The sequence below is a fragment of the Mus pahari genome, chromosome 1, assembly GCF_900095145.1.
Source record: "Mus pahari chromosome 1, PAHARI_EIJ_v1.1, whole genome shotgun sequence".
NCBI lineage: Eukaryota > Metazoa > Chordata > Mammalia > Rodentia > Muridae > Mus > Mus pahari.
Window position 1 is genome coordinate 66,113,866 of NC_034590.1, and position 22,099 is coordinate 66,135,964.

The window sequence follows — 22,099 nt, forward strand, 5'->3', positions numbered from 1 at the left end:
ACTTCATAATTGTAATTTTGCTACTGTTATGAATCCTAATGTAATTGTCTTTGTTTTCAAATTGTCTTAGGTGACCCCTGTGAAGCATGTGGTTACATAGATCCATAAAGTGAACCTAGAATATTGAAGTCCTGAAAACAAGTTTGTTAAAGTGAATCCTTCACATAAAAATATATCAGGACTAGAACAATATCTCTGTATTCAGGAACACTTGATATTCTATAGAATCAAAATTTAGTTCCTAGCACCCACATTAGGTAGTTCAAAACAAGCTGTCATTCCAGCTCCAGAAAATAGAATGTCCTCTTCTCCTCTCTGAGAGCATGCACAGATGTGCATAATAAATAAAAGTATAAAAACAAATATTTAGAATATGTTATGTGTTAGAGGCCTGCTAGATGTATAATACAATGTAAGGTATCTTATAAAGCTCATAACACAATCCTCATAATAATTTTTAAACTATTTTATAAGGGAACAAATGAAACTTCAGAGAGTTCAATGACTTTGCCAAGGTCAGAAGCTTAGCATCAGTCCTATTGTGTATCTGACATCAGAAATAATGCATTTAGCTGTTTTTCACTGGCTCACTTCTTGAGAGATGTAAATGGGTCCGTATGTAAGAAAAATAAGAGCTTTGACAATTTTCAGAGTTATAATGACTTCAACAGATCTGGCCACACTCTGAGATTCTCCAGCAGGAACAGGCTTAGTATTTGTAATCCTAACAGCACCTGAACTGACAAGCTTAGATGGAAGAGGCACTGTCAAACGGATAGGTCTTGCCAGCTGGTTGCCATACATCTGGTTAGGAAGCAATCTGATAAATCATCCTAAAGATAAGCCAGATGTTAGCTTAAATCAAGGAGAGTGACAGGCACTTAGCAGTCAGAAAGAATAAAATGTTGATATCCAAAGCTAACGCATTGGTAGAAAAAAAATTCACTCCATTGTATGATTTTTTTTTTTTGTAATCCTAGAATAGAAAATTACCTCAAGCCAGTTTTCTGGTATACTTCTCTGTTGTGTGCTAAGTGCTATACCAAATATTATTTTTTATTGTAAATAATATGTTTCTGTCTTCATGATAGTAAGATCTTATAATGGATAAATAAACATGATATAAATAAATTATACAGAAGAATACCAGGACTTTTGAGGTCACAGAAATCCCATCTGTAACCACATCAGTGTAAAAACAGATTATTAGAATCCTAGTGCCTAAAGAATGTTAGCAAACAATGGTGAAGCTCACCTGGGCCTTCAAAGCAGATGCCATCTACCTTAGCTACTTCTCTACTGCTGGGAAGATACATCTGACAATGGACGCATTTCATTGAGGGCTTGCTTACAGTTTCAGAGGCTTGGTCTGTTATCATTGTGACAATAAGAATGGCAGCAGGCAGGTAGTTTGGGTTCTGGAGCAGTAGCTGAGATCTTAGATCTGAACCCGGAGCATAAGACAGCAAGAAGGAGACGAGGCCCCACATAGGCTTTTGAAACTCTAAAACCTACTCCTAATGACGCACTTTCTCCACCACAGACAAACATCTTAGTTCTTCCAACACACTCTACCAAAGAGGGACCAAACATTCAAGTGTATGAGCCTACAGGGTTATTCTTATTCAAACCACCACAACATCTAGAAATTGAAAAAAACTGGAAACAGGCTTGCCAATAAAATGGTTATTAGGAAAAGAGATACCTGGTAAGACAGATGTGATGCCCAGACACCTAGAAAGATATACTGAGCTTCTCAACCTGTATTGAAAAAGTGGGCTTCAAAGTCAGTTGACCTTTCAACAGTCTACTGTCAGAATACTTATGGAGCCCCTTGTGGAGATTTCATATTAAGCCCTTTGTGGGAAAAGTACTTAGTTAGGCAAGAGAGACCCACTTACACTTACAGTGACCTTTGTCACGATGTAGGAAAGACAAAGTAACAGATGTAAAATATACTTAGATCACAAGTTGATAGCTGCAAAGTATGCATTATCTAATAAAAGGTACTGTCATTCTGATTTGGGCTGCCCAAGGAAGGATCCAAAAGCAACATTAGCTTATTGGTGACCCAAGAAGTTGGGTAGAATTTGACTTATTGAATTTAGGATTGATGTTTGAAAACTATTTAGTCAATGATCTCAGCATTTGGGTTTTATGCTTTTATCGTTACAGATTGGTGATAGCCAAAATGTAAAGCCAGTGCCACTACCACACAAGCACAGACATTCACAAGAGCTAAGTGGCAGAGGCATGCTGTTAGAATACAACAGACATTGAATTTAAATGGTCAGTCCCATGGCTGTGCATCTGAACTTTACAGACTAGAAAGCCATGAGAAAGGGAATCATGGCAGAATGAAAATAAAAACCTCTTTTCCCTGGCAGGAAAGCCCCCTGCTTGTCTAGATGTGTTGTAGTGATATGTAAGAGTGCTCCTTCTTTGCCAAGAAAAGCCCTGGAAGACAGTGCCACTCAGAAAATGTCCTCACTACCCATTGCTGGTATAATTGAGCAAGCATGGGAGAGAGATGTGAAACAGGTTTCTCTATGCTGCCAATAACTAGGCACAGGAAAACTCCATAATAAGGAACAGATTCAGCCAAGAGTGTAAAAGGCCACATTTCATTAGTTAAGAAAGTCTCACTCTGTGGTCTTAGATGATTTAGGGAATTTCTAAACTGAGTGACATATACATCTTGTGGCAGTTGTGATTGGCTTGATCCCACTTCTTCCTGGCCTACATTCCTTACTAGATAATTGTGTCCAGGCTATATTCTTAAAGTTGTTTGCAGATGAAAACTAGGGAGAATAAAGAGCCACAGACCAGTGACTTTGATCTCACATTGCCTGCATGGTAGTCCTGGAATGACAGGAAATTCTAATGTACAAATAACCTTCTCATAATCTTTATGACTATTAATGGATGTAAATTGACCATGGCTGTGATGATGTTTTCACTGTTACACCATATAATATAAGAAAAAAATGTGAATGTTTGGACAAAGAACTCTGAAACCAGCCTGGCATGTTCTGTACCGTGGTGCTGATAGAATCTCTTTTCCAAGAGCAAATGTATTTATAAGGGGAGTGTAAATAAATAAATAACCAGCTAATCTTCTTTTCCCATGATTTTATATCCCCTGTAATTTGCTACACAGAGCTACATGGCAGAAATTGCTAGCTTTTTACAAACAAGTAAATAATAAGAAACTAAATTGTTATAATTGCCTAAAACAAGTGGACTCAAAGTCACTTATGAAAAGTTTCTATCCATGGGAAAATGTAAGAAGTCCAAACTGTGTAGATATCCATAGTTGTATGCTCATGACTGCAATAGCAATGTCAAATTTGGTGACTATCATTCCCTGATATTCCTTCCCATCCTCTGGATCCTAAAATTCTTTCCCACTCTCTTCTGTGATGTTTCCTGGGAATCTCGAAAAGGAGGTGACATAGATGTACCATTTACAGATCTTTTTGCTCCTTAGTCACCTATTCTCAATACATTGATCAGATATTGGTCTTGGCATTAGCCATGACTCTCTTGAAAAATGTAGGTTTGTTGTCCCTGGCTGTGGTCTTCAGTAGTCAATGGGTATGAACATAAATCTTTAGAAGGTAGTTTTGTAATGTGTTCAGGTAGAGAAACAATGTTATTGTGTGTCCATTTTATTCCATGTCCTCCTCAGGTACTGGCTTTTGGATATGTTTACAACACCAAGTGGGTGTTTTCTCCTATAAAACATGACTCAATCCAGTCAGTCATAAAGTTAATCTCTGAATAATCAATGGGACATTTTGCCTGTAAGTTAGGTATTATTACAAATATGGTCTGCAGGTGGGTGAGACCACTGATGGGTTCTATGCTCAGCACTCAACCCAACTCCCCAGACACCATGAACACTAGCCAACAAGGAGGGAATTTTTCAGCTCAGTTTCATTTTGATCCCATAGATCAATCAGTTTCATCTTCATCCTGTAGATTAAGATTTGGATGAGTCATGTTGCAGCTTTATCTGTAAGATCTTACCCTGTCTCCCCCTGCCAGCCAACCAATAGTTATAATTATTAGGCCCACAGTTTAAAGTGGTTTTCAATCCTGTCTATCCACTAGATCCATGGTCCTCAACCTTTCTAGTGCTGTGACACTTTAATGTAGTTTCTCGTGTTGTGGTGACCTCCAACTATACCATTTACTGAATACCATACTACTTGATAATTATAATTTTGCTACTGTTATAATGTGTTTTCTTAGTTGAGTTCTGTGAAGTTTGAACTCACACTTCAAAGGATGAATGACTCACAAGTTGAGAACCAGTACTCTAGCTCATGTGTGACCATGATAATTGTGTTAAAATTTCAAAGGTGAACAGAAGGCTGATCTGCTGAAAGTACCGCCAATAATGGTTCCTCTGGACAGATAAGTCAGTGTGGGTAAAAGTAAGACATAATGTGTTTATTGAGATGTTGTAAGCCCTCCCTGTTTTCTTACTGAGCTGCCTTGAGAATCACCGAAACAAAGGAAGTTAGAACACATACCCCAGTGCCTAGCCCTTTGAAGCACTGAACAAAACTCTTCACAACGAAGGCAAAAGCATGTCCATGAAAAATTGCAAAAGAGCCTTGTGGGATACTAACCTTCTGTGAGGGGATAGCATAATTAGAGTTCTGTTAACGATATAAGTGTTCATTTTGCCAAAGCACCTGATGCAATCTCTTGTAAAAATTTAATTGCAGACTTAATTTCAATTGTCTTCTACATGGATTGAAAGGTGGCCTGAGGAGAGCAATATAGGAGAACTCACACCAGCAATATGCTAATTGAAGCAGGTTGTCTGAATGGAAGTCTACAATGTTTTTGACTGTGTTCATTATCCTGAAAATGTTTATGCATGAGTGATTTAGTAGGCAGTTTTGACCATGTAAAGTCACCAACCCTATATTTGGGGTGCTAACTAGAAGAGCTTCACTTTTCACCATCCATGCCTCATATTAACCCATCTGAATCAAGTTAATCATATTTACTCAAGCACATAGATTTCTAAGTTCCTGCCTCACAGTTTTCAAACTCACAGGTCTGTTCAATGTGAACAGAGAATTCTAGAAGCTGGGTCTTAGAGATTAATCTGTTTGGCTCTGTCATTGTATAGAGGGTTTCCCCAGAGCTCCATAAAAAGTAAGTTACATCTCAAACACTATGTGCTTGTGTTGATGTTTTCACATGGTATAGACTGCTGGCCTGGCATTTGTGAACATTGGCATTCAATCCCCAGCACCTCAAATAAGAAACAGCATGATGTTTCAGTCCATCTTGGTTACTACAGCAAAATACCTTACAGTAAATCATTTATAAGCAGCTTGAGTATTTCGCTCTACCCACTGGAGTTAAAAAGCCCAAAAGGAAGTGGCTGACAAACTTGAGGTTCAGGAATTCCTGGCTTTCTCTGATTAAACAAAGTAAAAGATTCCATGATGCATCTTTGAGACTCTTCTTTAAAGAATTGATCTTATGCATGTGTTTGCAACACACATGAAAGTAGCTTCCCAAATGCCCTAACACGTATGACTGTTGCAGTGGCTATTAATGCCCACCACATGGCTTTTGGAGTACACAAGAAGATTATCTAAGTTAGAAAGACAGGTTCATCTCAGAATCTCAATAATATGGCTGATTTATAAGTTCCATGAGCAGAATGTTCTTACTATAGTATAGGGCTTTTAAATATTTTAAAATGAAATAGAACAGAGGGCCTCAAGAACATGAAATCATAAGCAATAAAATTATCTTGTGCAACATATGTTTAAATCATCCTCATCTATATCCTTACATTTTACAACCCCACTGACTTGCAGATATACTTTCCAATGAATCATGGTTATTTATTTATTTTTCTGCTCCTTCACTTCTGTCCATGTTAATTTACATGTCCCTCTTCAGATCCAAGGTCTCTTTTGTCTATGGTCCCAAGAAATTGGTATATATGTTTTACCTTTATCATTTGATGTTTGTTTTTCTCAGCTAATGAACTGCATTGACAAGAGCTAACAGAAGGGAAAATGAGGAGGTTAGATCACCATGGTTACCTTCCTCCCTTGCTGATTGAGGATCATGTATACTTCCATGAATGGTTAACCCTTTCCAGGGTCTGTGTACTTTCTTTCTACCAGCCTGTCTTTATGTGGTGCAAATTCTTCAGGTTCATGCTCTGTCCCTAGTTGGATTCTTTTAAATGAATACATGTCCTGTATATAAATTCTCCCTAAATCACATAATTTGCATATACCACCTTCTTCCAGTCAAGATCTCAATGGCACAGTGTGTTTCTAGCTGCATATGTAGCAGAAGATGGCCTAATCAGCCATCAGTGGGAATAGAGGCTCCTTGGTCTTCCAAACTATATGACCTAGCACAAGGCAAGGCCTGGGCCAAGTAGTGGGAATTGGTGGGTAGGGGAACAGAGGTGGGGGGAGGGGTATGGGAAACTTTCGGGATAGCATTTGAAATGTAAATAAAGAAAAAAAAAAGATCTCAATGGCACAGTGAATACTCACAGAAGACACACCTTCTTCTAATAATGTGAAAAGTGACTTAAAAGATCTGTGAGCAAATAATTTTATTTTCTACACAATTTCATTTAATTTAGAGTAAGTATAAGTTCCCCTGTGTTTCCTTTCAGAATTTTCTGCATAAATAAATTTCATAACTATTTCCTGATTCAAATTTATATATTCAATCAAATTAATCTACATTTTGTCCAAATATCATGAGTCCTATATTACACCTGGAAACTTTTCCTTTCATAAGATCATATGAAGATAAAAATTTTGTAAGGTGAATATATTATTTTCTGTCTTATGAAACAATGGCAGTCACATCCAGGTTTAGTGGCTTACAAGTTTATAATCTAGGAAGAGCACCAGCATGAGACATCCAGACAATCTGAAACCACTGAGATGAACTACTGGTGATAAGCTTTGAAAGACCTCATCAGCAATGTTAACATTTTCTAGGGCAGTAGAAAAAATGGTTATATAAATTCATATTCTAATTTCACAGGGAAAGTGGATACTGAAAATGCTGTACACAGCATAAGAAGGTTTCTATCAGTTTAGTGGATAATTTTGCATAAAAGAGAGTAGAATGATGTTAGGAAGAGCATTGGCTTTTAATACGGGACACCTGCTATATGAATGTATTGAGCAAATATATTAAAAATTTTTGTTCACTTTATGTGTTTCCTCTTACAATATTTGTGTGGAAATATAGACTGTCAGCTCAAGGATAATATCTATTTTGTCTTCAACTTAATATAATACTACTAATGTTCTCTAATAAGCAGAAAATTAGTGTCTATGTCTTAATGAAGAATACATACATATATGTGCTTATATATCATATTACCATTATATAGATAGATATAGATATATCAGTGTGTATACATATATACATACAAATATATATACATACTTACATATATATATATATAAAGATATAGAGGAAAATATATCTATATTATTTGAAATAAATGTTATCATCCTTATATAATGAATACTTGTGTTTCTGCAAAAAATTAGCTCAATTTCTTAAAACTAACTTCTAAGAAGATGGCATTAAGAGCTAGTCTTTGGGGAACATAAAGATTTCATGAAAGAATGAATGGAATTAGTACCTCTATCTAAACCTCTATTTATAATGAACAAACAGGAAAACATCATCAACAACAAAACTCAAACAATGGACCTATGGCCCTTCCATCATAAAATGAAGCTAGAGAAAATCACAGTGCTTGAGGTGGAGAATGAGCTCTTGGAAGACATAAATCAACTGGGGTTTCATTTAGAACATTCAGGGTTCAGTACTATTTACAGATTTTATAAATTACCCATTCAATATGTTTTATATTAACTGCATCGAGAAAATATCTAAAAATAAAAAAATGTTTTCTGTATATTAAAAACCCAATAGTTTTAAAGAATTCCCTATCCTGAACCATAAATAGCAGTATGAAATTACATTTGTGACTAAATATATACTTAGTCTATTTATAGATTAATTTTTACCATCTGCTTCTGCCAGATGTAGATTTTCTCAAAAAAAAAAAAAAAGTCCAAGAAACACAAAAATTCAGAAAAACATTTGTGGCTAGCCTTTTTAAGAAAGTAGAGTGCTTGGTATTCTGTTCTTTGTAAACGGGAATTCAACTTTGCCATCCAGTCACCCAACCAACAAAATTAGGTATGATTTACCATTAATCTTTATTGGAAAGCAGAAACCATTGATGTTTATGTAAATGGCCATCCAAGGAGGCAAATCAGGAACTTGCATATTGCATTTCAGTGTTGCGTAAACCACATACCCACTTAGCACAAGTTTAGGAAGCTGACCATTGCTCCACTCAGTTGTTATTGCATTAGCACAGCATCTTCTAAAAAACAGTGTCAAACAATCTAAAACACTTCTTACCAACCCAACACGCATGCAGAAAAGGCAAATAAAATCTGTTGAAAGAAAGGACAAGACTCTTCTAAAATTAAAGAAATTCTTACTCAGAATACCGGGCCAGCTAAACTAATGAAGAACTACTCTGTACATAGCTCAAGGACACACAAACTTACCTGTTGTTTCATCTTTAAACTCAACACTTACATTACTTCTGGCTCTGAGATAAATTGTTTTATAGAAGGAAAAACTTAAGGCCTCTTACTTTTTAATCTAACTTTGCTTTTTATAAAAGAAACTGCAATAAAATGCCTTGGTTATGACAGAAGAATAAAAAGCAAACTGGCAAATAATTTAGAACACTCTTCACATAGTGACCATCACTACAAACCACAGTGATAGGTGGCAGGGAGGTGGAAAAGCAGAATAATTCTTCAAAAATTAGCTACTTGGCTCTCTGAAACACAGGTGGCTACTTGGCATGAGGAAGCCATCCAGTTCTAGAATGAAGTCTTGAGATAGTTTCTCACCTGCCTCCATTTTTCTCCATGGATTTGCTAAACAGTTGTATTTCCATTAATTTTATAAGTTAATCATTTTTAAATTTGATGTGATATATAATATATTTAATATGTAATTTCATACAATATAATAGTGTATATTGATGATATATGTAATTTCATAATAAACTTTGGCCCCACTGATCTCCCCTCCTCACACCCCCAATATTGTTATCTCCCCCCATTCAACAAATACTCAATCAACTAGCATTCATTTTATTTTGTTTCCTTTTGGTGTTGCTGTATGCTGCACTGGCTTTAGCCTAGACCTAGTAGGCATAGGTGTGATGCTCTCTGGAGCATTAACATGTCTCCAGTGGTGATGTCACTGATCACAATGATGTCTCCTAGCAGCCTATCACCACCACTAGTTTACCTGAATGAGGCATGGTCCAATAAGTCTCTACCACACTTATGACTGTCTTAGTCTTAGGCAGACCCTAGGCAGGCAACTACAGTTGAACTAAGCTCATCGGTGCACTCCATTTTTAATAAATTTTAATTCATTTAATGACTATGTGAGGACATATGCTTATATGAGCAGAAGTATGCCATGGAGTTTAGTGGACAATTTTTAGAGTAATTTTCTTCTTCTATCATGAAAGTACCTGACACTGAACTCCTGTCATCAGGATTGGCGGCCATCACCATTACCCCTGAACCATGTTGCTGCCCCATGTCCCCATTCTCAGTAAAGAAAATGAAACAAGTGATCCTTCCTAGAATAGCATATGAACTAAGTTAAATGAATATAATAAAACAATTTGTAGAGTTCCAGATATGGTGAACACTTATTAAATAAAAGTTATTTTCACTCCTGCCAGTATCCAAATTTCCATAACGTTCTAATGGTGAGGATTTGCTGTACTGGCATCTTTTTTTTATGTCAACTTGACACAAGCTGGAGTTACCACAGAGAAAGGAGCCTCCCCTGAGTAAATACCTCTATGAGATCCAGGTGTAAGCCATTTTCTCAACTAGCGATGAAGGGTGGGAAGGCCCATTGTGGATGGTGCCATCCCTGGGCTGGTGGTCCTTGAGTCTAAAAGAAAGCAAGCTGAGCAAGCCAGGGGAAGCAATATAGTAAGCAGCATTCCTCCATGGCCTCTGCATCAGCTCCTGACTCCAGGTTCCTACACTCTGTGAGTTCCAGTCTTGACTTCCTTTAGTTATGAACAGTAATGTGGAAGTGTAAACAGAATAAACACTTTCTTCTCCAATTTGCCCCTTGGTCATTATGTTTTGTGCAGGAACGGAAACCCTAACTAAGACATTTTCCAAATGCAGTTCCTTGAATTAAATATATTATGCATTACTGTACTAAGTCCTCAAGTCAGTTCTTCAGTCAGAGGCAGCGTGGTTTGATAGTAGTACTGCTTTATGGACATTCAATATTACTTCTCTATCTACCACTTTGTCCTGTGACTTGGAAAACAGCTTGACATATTTGAATGTGGTAAGAAGATTTTAGAAAGCTGAAATAATTATAGTAAGTCTATGGTTGTTATACATAGATTAATTCAAATGTTTATAATTTTTACATGTATGCATATATGTAGATAGTATATATGTGTGTGTGTAGTTACCATGAAGAACATTGTTTAGATTGTATTTTTATTAATATCAGGACATTACTTAACTGAAGAATAATAAGGCTCAGATAATTTATGATATATTTATATAATAGCTGTAGATTCAGAATTAAATGCCAACATCATATAGATTTTACTGCCTTTGTTTGTTCCTATGTTAGTTAATAGTAATTGGAAATTTGATTGAAATGTAGACTCACATGAAGAATATGCCTCTGAACATACTTGTGAGGGATTACCTTCATTAGATTAACTGAGGTAGGAAGACTTTTCTACTCTGGGTGGTACCATTCTCTGGGCTGAGATTTTGTATTGCATGAAGAAGAGAAAGCAAGCTGAGCACAAGCGTAGATACATTTGCATGAATATATTATAACCAACTGCCTCAAGTACATGCCACCATAATGAGATAAACCTTTGAACTGTGAGATAAATAAGCCCTTCCTTTCTTAAGTTGCTTTTGTCGTGCTTATTTTATCATAGCACAAAGAAAGGGAACTGATGACTTCACGGCATGATGCTGGTTCAGACTTAGAGCATCAAATGTTAATGTGGAGTAAGGCATATAAGAAGCATCTTTATTCAAAACATGTTACTAATTTAAAATTTTCCTACCTAAACAGATATATCTTGGACACAAAATTTGCTGGTTTTGTTATTTCTATTTAAAGTCTTGATACTTAGTCTATGGAAATTCTGTGTATATAATCCCAGCTGTATTTCACCAACACAAAATGTATGTGTCATCCTTAAAACTATAAAGGCAATTTGAGACATGGAGTAGTCGTATGGTAAGAACTATATAAATAAGTAAGTGATTATATGAAAAACATGTGTGAGTATATTCTTTGTTTCATGCTAACTAGTTTCCAGGGGAAGATGCACAGTCAGATGGGGAAGAGTAGCCCATGTGAACAGAAATGTATAGTGCTTATATTGACCTAAGTAGGTATTCTAAACCATTATAGGAATTAATTCTCACAAAATCCTTAAGGGAGAAGAGCTGTTTCTATTTCAACTTCCATTTCATGAACATGATACTGAGTCACAGAGAACTATTGTCCAGTTGAAGATGACACAGCTGAGAAGTGGCAGCACCAGCACTGAAATATCCATTCTCACTCTCTACCTACTAATCCTCGAAGTCAATTAAGAAAAGTAGGTTGTGCTTTATTTCAAACTCTATTCTATTGCATAATTACTACTGTCACTTTGAACTTGACAAACATGTCACTGACACCTTCTAAACACAAGGCTTAGATTCATTCAGTTGTGTTACATGCCCAATTAAAGAGAAGCAAAAATAGTAATACCCATAATATTCTAAGAGATAAGACAATGTAAACAAATGATAGAATTCAGAAGGATGAAGATTCTCAGTCCCATGATTTTCTCACTTTCTATACATTGCTCCATTATAGTCCTCAATTAAAGTATATTGGGAGTTCGTTCTTTGTCCTTCCTTCCTTCCTTCCTTCCTTCCTTCCTTCCTTCCTTCCTTCCTTCCTTCCTTCTTTCTTTCCTTCCTTCCTTTTTTCTTCCTTTTCTTTTATTAAGTCTGAGTCAAAAATCCATACATAGGATACATTCAGAAAGCAAAAGTATGTTTTCTGTCTACAAAATTTGTGAAAGAGTAATTTCATTCCAGAAAGTGAAGCAGCCCCAAGTGCAGTTTTAAGCTATTCAACTTGTAGTAAAATCTCCTTTAAAAAGCAGACATGGAAAGCCATCTTATGACACAGTTTTCTCAGGCTCAAGGGCTCACTCCCATTCTCCTCCAGCACTAAGTCAATCAATTTATAACCTGCCAAATTCAAAATATTTTTCCTTTAATTCCTCCAGTAACTTCAACCCTTGCAGCTGGTATTTGACAGTGTTGTGATGCATCTTGGCAAAACTACCTCTTTGTTTTCATTGCATTGTGCTTCTCCTAATTTTGTTAACTGTCAAGGGCCTGATATTCTTTTATTAACTAACACCTTAGTCATCCATGACCCTGATACCACTAGTGTGAGCAGATACTCGGTAGACCACCAACTTCATTACTCAATTATCATAGGATCTATCATCCCCATCATTGGACATTAGCATACAACATACTATAGCATTCCTTTTGCTTTTTTTAGAACCCTATAGGAATGCCCCATAACATAGGCACAGTCTTCTAATCACTTAATATCTTGGTGACTGACGGGAGAGTAATGTAAGAATAAATTTCATTAGCTGTAAATGGGGGTTGTAGTAATCTGAGGTTGGGGTCACAGGATTGGACTTTCGCTGAGGTCTATACAACCCCAATCAACTCACTACCACACATATTAAAAAACAGATTTTTTTAAAGAGTAAAAGGATATTATATACATTAGGATACAATGCTGACTAACCATAGGTGGGGGAAAATTATACTCTTAAGAAAAATTCAATTACATGGTAGCCGGAAGGAATTTCAAGAGGAGAAGTAGCTGAGACTGCTCAGATGGACGATTAAGTAAGGTTTAGGAAGAGTCATCAGAGTTGAGGGGTGGGCAGCTTTAAACTGAAAGTTACAGACATTATTGAATGGTTCAAGAAATAATTACAAAAGAAAATTTAAGGCAAGAAATACATGGATATGTTTTTAGTAAAGCCTTTCTTTTCTCTGCCCACCTTTAGTCCCATTGAGCAATGTGCATAGTAGTCAATGGATAGGCCTACTCTTGAATGCATACTGTCTGTCCTTGTTCTGTAACCTTAATCAAAGAGCTTTATATGTTCCAATTTTATTATGCGTAAAATGTGAAGTCTTTTGCCTTCTAGACTTGCTAAAACAATGAACATATTTGTTTTTGTCTCATTGTGTTATTTATCTAACGAGCTATAATAATATCTACCCTGTCCTCAGATAATGAATGTAATGTTAATCAAAACTATTCTCATGTGCAAGGGCTGATATATCTGCTGTGCAAGTTACACAGATGTTATTCCATGATGAATGAATGAACTTGCATTTTCTGGTTCCCTTCTCCACCCACTTTCTTAGTCTACAGTTTCTCCTAGCAGAACAAGGCTGAACCACATACTTAGATAGCACTAGTTGAGCTCTACTCTTCTCTGCTCTTTGTAACATTTTTAAAGGTAGAGAAAGCAAACACTTTTAGAGAGATAGTTTTGAATATACTTCAATGTACTTTTCATTCTCTGGGTTTACCTTTTTGTTGTTTGATATGTTTATATTAATCCATTTTTCATTACTATAGTAAAATATCTGAGTCAGAATAACTTTATATTTGAAAGAAGTTTTATTTTGCATACTCTCAAATCTGTGAATTACATATAGTGTACTGGCATTGTCTTGACACTGATAAGAAACTCATGGCAGATAACATCACGAGAGTACATGGAGATCACGTGGAAAATGGGACTCCAACAGGCAGCTGAGGTTCTATAACTCTTTTCAAATGGCATGCCTTAAAAGAGCTAAGGAACTCTCAGTAGATTCAGTTCTTAAAGGATCCATACTATTTCATAATGGCACCAATCTAAAGACCATTATCTAAGTCATAGGAACATAAATCTCATGAAGGTGTTTATATGTATATTTTCTCCCACTGTGTTTCAAGAATAATGTTTAGCTTAAGGGATATGCTTAGAACACAATTGCCCACTCCCCTGGCACAGTTTAGTAATCAGTATTTCTAGAGAATATACTTAAATAGACAATGAATGATAGAGTTGAATGGCCTTAAAACTCCTTCCTACTCTGAATTTTCTGGTGCTATATTTTCATCCTCTGCAGAATAATTTTTGCCTTCTAGACAAATATCACTACACTATAAGTCAAGTGTCAGGAGAGAGGGCTTCAACAATTATTTCTCCAGGATTCAGACAACATAAAATGAATTCTCAAAAACGAAAGACTATAGTTGGATGGTAAATAGCAACATTAGTAATGGTAGGCTACTTTGTACGTGCTGCGTGAAATCGAATTTGTGTGGCTTATATGAAAAGTCTATCTGATATGCTTAGCTACTTGTAAGCTGTTAATATTTGCATATCACCATGGAATATAGACTCTAGCAAGGTCATTTAACAGTTACAGGGCAGAAACTTTCCATTTTGTTAATCACTTACAACTCTAATTTCACACTACATCAGTCTTTTCACTCTGGTCCAGAGCCCTTCAAATTCCTATTCTAAAAATTCTTAGAAAAACATCTGTTCACAATGTGGTACATATGCAGCCTTTGGCAATACTCACAAGTCAAAAATCATAGGGACCAGATAGATGCTGGCATTATCTTCCCAATGCCTAACTATGTTTAATAGAGGTTTCCTATCCTTTTTCTTACAAATAATCTCTCATTCAGTATGCTCAACTTATATTTCAAGATACCATCTGATTTCACCATAAATGATATTGATTGTGGGGTTTTTTTGTTGTTGTTTTTAATTTAAGGAGTTACCATATACCTTGGATGCAGTAGTCAGTTAGAAAAAATGTCTTAATCATAATTTTGAACAGTCTCTAGACATCTTCTGGATCAAAAAATACATAAAATGTTCTGTGGATTTCCAACCAATCACACACGTGGTGGGCTTTGTCATAAGGATCAAATATCCAGGTTGAGATGTAGAGATAGAAACATGGGCCTTTCTTAATCCTGTGGCTGTTTGACAGATGCGGAAGAATGGCCTACTGTGTCTCACCATCAATCATTTACGTAAACTCATCACTCACCTTTGACAAAGGACATAGACTGATAAATATAGTTCTGACCCGTATTTTATCTTGGTTCTTTTCCAGAATGTGAGGAGGCATATGGCAGTGAAGAAGCTAACCCAATGAGTTCAGACTAGGAAATTTGATCATAAAAATCAATGTGCATCCTATTTCCATGGACTCCAAGCAAATTTTAAGAGCTTTGCCCTCTGATGTGCTCTGACATGTAGCTTTGGCAATTTCATTGTCTTACCTTTATTGGTTGTCATAGTCTGGGTCAGGAAGAGGAGATTCATCTGTTTCCTTCCAATGTCCACTTGATACCAGTCATAGTGTGGCTCTGATTCCATAGTTACAGCCTGGTAGTCTGATTTTTCAAGTAAATATGGATCTTGTCAGTTACCAATAAAATGTGGGTTCTGAAGCAGTAAATCCCATGGATTGGATTCCAATTATCCTTTATTCCTCTGTTAGATACTGTTCATTTGTTCATATCATGCAGAATGGTGTACTCAGATCACATCAGCATTGTTACATGTTATTGTACTAATGAAGTTAACTTCTACTGAAATGTAAGATGATCCTTCTTCTACTGATTCCTGGCTGTGACCACAATGTGACTAGCTGCCTTATATTCCTACCACCATACCATAAAGCAACATGAGTTCTTCTTCCTTTAAGCTCTGTATGCTAGGTGTTTTGACACAACAGTTAAAAAATTAACTAATACAGGATGCTCTTCCTTGTTTGTTCATTGAATCAAGCACATTTTAAAACATATTAAAAATAAACAAGTCCCTCATTATCAATGTGCAACTCTTCTATGTTTCCCTTTATGACCTACTTCTTCAATTTGTTATCTCAAAAAGTACATTTCACTTATTTCCTAGACATCACGTGCTATAGTTCTCAAGGGCTCTGGCTTCCAGATGGATCCTATTACTGAGAAGCAGCAGCTTGACTTTAAAGAGAGAGTAGAGAATACATTTCTGGTAGCAATTCTGCTGTCCACTGCCTATGGGGTTGCTGAGGACTCCTGATTCCATAATTGTATCATTTATTACTCCTCCTCTCATCACACCCTTTCATCTCAGAGTTCTAGTAACTGTCCATTACACTTGTCTTTAAAAGGATGGTTATGATGCAACACTGTTTTGGGCCCTGAGCACAATCCTGTGCTTTTGTTACACACTTCCCTTAGCTTTAAGTCCTTCTCAAATATTCTTGATAGAAATCTAATGCTTTCTAATTGACCTTGGTTGACACATTTTCCTTTTGACTGCAGCATCCTATGCCTTTACTGATTACCATCTGCCTATTCTTCAATGTAGCCCTGCAGGCCACCCTTTTGTCCAACTGCATTACTGTGGTAAGCAACACTGATCAATGCAATACCCATTTACTCATCCTACAGCCTCATCGCTCTACCTTCTCCCTCATTAATAACATGATTTTACTGATACAATAAATAATCAAATATATTTCCATGTTAAAAACATCTCAGCAGTCCATGAGTCTTCACCCTTTGTTGACTATTTTATCCTAATCATCTTTAACATGTCATGTGGAGTATTTCCAAAGCTCAAAAATATTTGTTGAGTGAATATTCCTCCAACATGTAAGTTGGAAATAACTTCTGTCAGAAATGATCCTGGGGCTCATGTGATGGCCCAGTGATTAAGGGCACAGACTGCCCTTGCACAAGACTGAGTTCAGGTCACTGCACCCACAAGGTGGCTCATAACTATCTGTAACTCTAGTTCCAGTCCATTTATGAACTCCATGGAGACTCAGATACACATAGTGTGCATACATTTGTTCAAACAACTAGTGATAGATATAATATATTCAGGAATATGTATATGTATATCTCTCGAACTCTGTGTGTTGTGTATATGTGTGTATGTATGTATGAATCTATGTATGTATGCATGTGTGTATATGCGTGTATGACCATTAGTAATAAAAATTTATAAATTTGAAAATTAGCAAGGAGCTGTGTATGAGAGGGTTTGAAGTAGGGGAAGTAGAGGGAAATGTTATTATAACCTTAAAAATAAAATAATATTTTAATAAGTTTTCATATTTCTCCCCCCTTACATTCTCTCTGATGTCTTCCATCTTGGACTAGTCTGCCTTTCCCATGTGTTTTCCCAAGTGCCCTGTTCTTCTGTCATCACAACTCTCCCAGATTCTAGTATTCTCTGTTCAAGTCTCAAAGCATGCTACAAGTGCTCTCAAGGCTAAAATTATTTGTGTGAGTATTATAATAATTAGCTTAAAAAGCTCTTGGTGCATATTTGTGGATAATGAGATGAAAGAATGAACAAAATTCATTCACTTCCTCGGGACAGCACAGTGATGCCGTCTGATGCTCTGACGCCTGAGAGAAACCCAGTGATCTCGAAGCCACCAGAATATCAGCCCCAAGGCATTGTCACTATAATATCACCCCTACCCAGAACATCACCCCAGAGCAATGGCTCAAGATTGCCAACTAGAACATCACCCCCAGAGCAACATTCTCAGAGCAACATCCCCAGAGCAACACTTAGAGAGCATCATTCCTAAGGAATACCCCAAAGCCTCATCCCTAGAGCGCCATCATGCTCAGGGCCTCAGCCCCAGATCTTCACCTCCAGAGCATCAGTATTCTGATATGCCAGGTAAAAGAAACTGAGAATAGAGATTTAGTGGAGACCCCAAATGAAACAGTACTGGGGCAGAAACTTAATGTTTGACCACTATCTCTAAAGAGCTATCTTGGAGCAATGGAAAACTGGTACTAGATAAGGCCTGAGCCCATGCAGTGAGAATCAAGTAAAATATGGGGTGGAAATGGGGAATAGCTGCCCTGTCTTCATGGGAACCAGAACATGACAGTGAAATGCCAGTAGCTCTCAGGGGGGATTTGCAATCTCAGCTGTGGCTCAGAAAACTTGTCATAAAAGTTTATGAAACTGGGCTATTTCAAATAGTGAAAAATCAACCCCCAATCATTTTATCTCAATATGTCAAACACATACTCAAAGCCCATGAGAATTTTCACTCTAATCCAAGAAAAGTCTGCCTTGGATCTTTGAGAGAGAGAGAGAGAGAGAGAGAGAGAGAGAGAGAGAGAGAGAGGAGAGAATAGATAGATGATAGATAGATAGATAGATGATAGATAGATAGATAGATAGATAGATAGATAGATAGATAGATAGATAGGAAGGAAGGATATAGAACTGTCTCTATAGTCACAATAATTTTCTCTCATGTTGACACTGCTCTGGCCTTGTTTGTCAAAGAGACACTGATTTTGTTTTCCTTTTGTGCTCCATTCTCCTGTACCTTTGTTTTACTTTCCAGTAACCTTGTCACTCTCACCAACATAATTTTTATTGTGTTATTTCCTCTGCTGGGAGTTTTATGTCTTTAAGCTATTTTCTTCATGGAAAAAATTATAGTATCTCTGAATCCAATGCCAAATCTTTCTCACACTGGAAGGGTATAATGCATTGCTCTGCCCTCTGTCATCTCCTAGAAAAGCCCTATCATAGTCTAAAGTTATACAGATGATAGATGTTCGAGGGCATAAGTTAATATATGCCCTGTATCACTCACTTCTATGACATCCATAATGTATATTATATGACACCCTAGGTATTTGCTTATGAAATTTTAACACAAAACAAAAGTTGAAAGGCATTACACAGTGGAGACATCAGTGGAAGTTGTGTGCCTGGTATGAAGTAAGCAGTCACAATCAACAGGACAACTCCAACACCACAGCAGTCACTTATGGTGGATTGATGAGTACCTGAGCAGAAAGCTTCCATGCTCAAGACACAAGAATTTCGCATAAGGAATAGTCAAAAGCAGACTTTGAAACTAGAAATGGTATCAGAGAGGGTAGATGCATTTACATTTTCTTTTATATTGAAAATTTCCTTCAGGTCTTTAAAGATTAAAGTATATTACAAATTAAGACAAAATATCAATGTAAAAGTTCACTATGCAATAGAAGAAATCATTATCATAAACATATGTGTTAGGTAGTGTAAGGTCTAGAAGAGGATACTCACATTCTGCCCAATATAAAGTCCATATGAGAAACACAAATGAAAGATGACATTTATTTTAAAGGTGTCTATAGCAGTTATTATTTCAGAGAAGATGTGTCTCTTTTGGATATAGGAAAGGAAAGAAAAAGAAAGGAAAGGAAAGGAAAGGAGAGGAGAGGAGAGGAAAGGAAAGGAAAGGAAAGGAAAGGAAAGGAAAGGAAAGGAAAGGAAAGGAAAGGAAAGAACAGGAGAAGAGAGAAGAGGAGAAGAGGAGAGTGGTGAGGCAGGGAAGGGTGAAAAGAAGATAAAAGGGAGAATAAAGATAATAAAAACTGATAAATTTTTATTTTGGTCTACAAACCTGCCATGGACTGGACTCAGTGGGTCCCTCAACCCGCAGGGTACCAGAGCTTTGGTGTTCAGGTCAGTTTGGTGTTCAAGGAGTCAGTGGGATGACAAACAGATGTGAACACAAGGGAGTGCTATATCTGAATGTAATATCTCAAAGTGAGCATCAGACTTATAATACAGAAGAAAACCAAGAATGCTAGGTGATACATCAGCCAAGGTACATTGAGATGCATAATGGTTCTTTACACAAAACAGAGGAAAATGCATACATAAGGACTAGCAGGAACCAGGAATTGTTTACAACTGAGATAAGATCAGCCTTATCTAAAAATCAGCTAGTCACAGGAGCTGTTGAAAAGTCTGAAATGCCCAGGTGCAATACTAGTCTATTGTTTGACCCATCACCAGGGGTCCCTTAGTACATACCTAATTATGCTATTCCTCTGGGCCTAGAGAAAAACATGCATCAGGGGAGTTCTGTTCTACTAACCCTTTCATGAATAATACAATACTCCAGTTCCTCCTTAAACCACAACCCACCTTCTTTCTACCATTATGTAATGTAGACTGGCATTCATGTCTGTAATGAGAATTCTAAGATTACTATTTTGAACTAGCCCTGAGATTACTAGCTCCTATCCTGCAAACTGTGAGATGCCTGATTACTGTTAACACTGGGGCATTTTGTTTGAATGAGTAACATTCATACAAAATTACAAGCCCAGGGTTGACTCCAGGACTGCCTAGGACATTGGTGAAGTCCAAGAAGCAATATTCAGTCTAGCTTAGGTATTTGAAAAATCCTTTCTTGGAGGCACCTATTATAAAACAATAATGAAAGGAAACACACAGATCCAGACATTGTCTAACACAAGGACAAGTTTGGAGTATTCGTGCTACAGGATGCCAAGGCTCCTGTGTCCAAGATTTTGGGCCTGCCACACAGTTTTCACTGGAGTGGGTGTGGCACAAACCCTCTTGGTGAATGCTTTCTGTCACGATTATCTTAAACACCATTTTCTCAATAGGATCTTTATCCATAGAGAATGCTAGAGAACAAATGTTTAGATTCTAGACATTTGCTGAATGTGATGTAGCCAGAATCATGCTTGATACTTGCTGTCTGCTTCATTTTCTAACAGGAGCACAGTGTGTCTGTGCTGTAGCGGGTTCTTGAGTATACATTAGCATTCACCTGCAAAGTAAATTGACACAGATGTGTTGAGTCTCTAGTCCAAAGATATAGCATCCAGAGTATTTCACACATGCAGAGAGAGAGAGAGAGAGAGAGAGAGAGAGAGAGAGAGAGAGAGAGAGAGAATATGAATCTAGCCAACAAAATGACCAAACAGAATAACAACAAAAACAAGAAAACAACTCTCTGCACTTCTCCTTGGAAGGCCAGTGCCATGTTCTCAGTTTCTTGTGTGTAAATTGGAAAGAGCATTGTTTAATATTTGGAAACATAATTTCACAAAATTCATGAATGGAGGTCTGAAGCTCAGGAAAGGGTCAACTAGTGCAAATTGATTTTAAATGCAGAGATCCAACTTCAGAAACTATCATCCTATCAACTGCATTCTTTCTTAATAATTTTTCTTGACTCATACAATTTTCACTAAATTAATACAATCAGGCAAGTACATGATAAGCTCAATAAAACACTGCTATTTTAATTTATCTTATCTCCATATAATCATATGAAGAGAATATATCATAATGTACACATTTTACATGTTCATATATACAATTCTGATGATATATACATATGAAACCTTCATTATATATAATAACTAGTAATGTACAAGCAACTCTTTGCTATTACTATTTTCATTACTGTTAGTAATTTGCCAAGTATCTCTAATGCAACACACATCTATTTCTTAAGATAAGAAGTATAAAAGGATGTGTGATATGAACCTTAGTCTAGTAAAACCTCTGTAAGGCCCTGCAGGAGGAAAAGACATTTAAATCTTTTAACACGGGACTTGATATCCTTTGAGTAATACGAATGTGAGGTCTTCTGCCTGGCACAGACTGATAACTTGAATACTATCAGTTTCCCCATCCTGGAACTGACTGAGGCTTATCTCTGTGCCAGGATGCAACTGCATGCCCTTTGCTCTGACAGTGCTGAATCTTGGACACCAGCAGGTAGGAGAATAAACCCAGAATTTCAATTTGTGCTGACAGACTCACTTGGGAAACTACGATGAACATACAGGTGCTGCCTGAAGTGAAATTTCTTAAAAAAAAAAAAAAAAAAAAAAAAGATGCAAAAGGATGAATGATCTGTTTTGTGACATTCTTGAAATCTGCTGGCCTTGACAATTAGTATCTTTATGAAGAAAACATATGTGCTTTGTCACCTGGGTCATGCCCTCTTACTTGTGCGACTTGCTTCAATAC